A 1,922-nucleotide genomic window follows, 5' to 3' on the forward strand; every position below is an offset into this window, starting at 1 on the left:
GTGATAGGCGCAGCAGCGTGTGCAGGGGGAAATCCAAATGCGTCTGCGTGTGCGTGTGTGTAGGGGGGGGGAGGGGAGGACCTACTGAGCGAGTGGGGAAGGACTTGGCGCACGGGCCGCGTCCTTGTGAAGCTGGGACATCGGGCAGATCCCGGGGCCGGCGTGTGTATGTGCCTGTGTGCACATTCGCACGAAAGGCGCGCGCGCAGCAGCGTCATGCAGCGTGGCGCTGCTGCGCGTGCGCCGTGGTGGCTGGCGTCCTGGGGCGCGGGTGGGGCCGGGCGACCGGAAGGCGAGTGCGCCTGCCGCAGAGCGGTCCCCCCCGGAACCCGCTCCACACCTCTGAGTGGAGACCCATCCGCCTGGAGCAAAGCGTGTCCCCCCCCCCCCCCCCCCCTCCAGGCCCTTGCGGCGACACATGGGGCGTTTCACCGCGCCAGAGAGGGTGGTCTAAACCGGCTCCAGGATTCCGTGCTCCTCACACCCGGCGGGGGGGGGGGGGGCATGTGCTCCCAACCGGCGAACCCGAGCCGGGGTGGGAAACTCCTGACACAGTAACCGCGAAGGAGCCTGGTCCGGCTTGAGAGAAACCACAGCATTAATATTGGCCCAAATACACATCTTCGGTACATGTGGTGTTTGTGCGCGCAGGGGAGGAGCATGCTCTTGTCTGTGTACGCGCGCGCGCGCGCGCGCATGCCCGTGACACGGAGGCGCGTGGGCCGGAATCGGCCCAAAGTAAACATTGCCCATCTGTCCCGGTCGCATACGCCCGCACATTTGAGCCTGCCCGTGCGTTAGCGCTTGCGCTCCCGCTCCCGGCTCACCGAGCGGATCTGAAACCCCCGTTCGTGTGTGCACCCTTGCGGGCGTTTTGGTGTGCCCCCGTCCGCCTCCCGTCCCCCCCGCCCCCCTCCTCCCCGGGGGGGGGGGGGAGAGGGCTGAGGCCCGCCTGGCGACAGGCGCCCGCGTGTGCGCCGCCCCTGCTGCCTGGGCGCGCGGCTGGGAAAAGACCACACCCCGGCGCGGCTGGCAGCAGCAACGGCACCAGGCGTGCCGGGGAAGGGCGCTGCCGCACGGCGGGGGCGTCAGCAAAAAAAACAACAACAACAATAGCAGCAGCAACAGCAGCAAGAGCAATAGTCCCGGCGTGCTAGCCCGGGACGGGTCCCACCGTGGCCCGGGAGCGGAGGAGCGGCGCCGCACCGCGCGCCCTCGCCGCGCGCGCCCCCCCCCCCCCCCAGGGGGCCAGCCGGGCAGAATCAGGCCATTTTTTTCTGCCATCCCCCAGCGGGAACGACACCATTCCTCATTTCTCCATATGGGCGGCCCCACCCGGCGGACACTCACCTGCTCGCCCGCTGGCGCCCGGCCCCTGCCCGTGCTCGCCCCCCCTGCCCCCCGCCAGGCCCGGCGTCTAGGCACCGCACGCTGCGATGGGGAGGGGGGGGGGGGGGAGGGCTTGGGCTCCACGGCCGCCGTCACCGCGGCCGCCGCCCATGCGCGCCCCCGGCCAACGTCCCCACCAGCCCTCGGCTATTTTGCCCCCCCCCACCCCCAGCCCCGGGGGTCCAAACAGCGGTCAGCTGGCGCCTAGTCGCCAGTAGTCGCCAGCAGTCGCCGCGCACCGCTCACCTGGGCTGCGCCGGGCGCCTCCTTCGCCGGAATGACGCGCCGCGGAAAATGCGCCCTCGTCGCCCTCGCAGAACATAGAGGGTCGCGCGTGGTGGGGGCAGGCCGGCCGCTTGCGCATGGCGCCTCACCGATCAGACCCAGGCGCGCTCAAGCACACGCCCACACAGTCCGCCCGGAGGGTGGCCGTTTAACTCGATCTCCGCGGGCCCTCGGCACCGGGCCTCCCTTGCGTCTGCCACCCCTGCTCCTGTTCGGAGGCACCCTGGCGGCCACCGTTCAGGCGTCCG

The 1,922-nt window shown here is 71.1% G+C and overlaps 1 protein-coding gene across 1 annotated transcript in view; it reads right to left on the bottom strand.

Annotated features, from left to right (window-relative positions):
* H696_01950 (hypothetical protein) overlaps positions 1 to 1,922 on the bottom strand; it is a 7,706-nt gene that overhangs the window by 4,821 nt on the left and 963 nt on the right. The window lies entirely within an intron of this gene.

Source organism: Fonticula alba (genome assembly GCF_000388065.1).
Source record: "Fonticula alba strain ATCC 38817 unplaced genomic scaffold supercont2.3, whole genome shotgun sequence".
NCBI lineage: Eukaryota > Rotosphaerida > Fonticulaceae > Fonticula > Fonticula alba.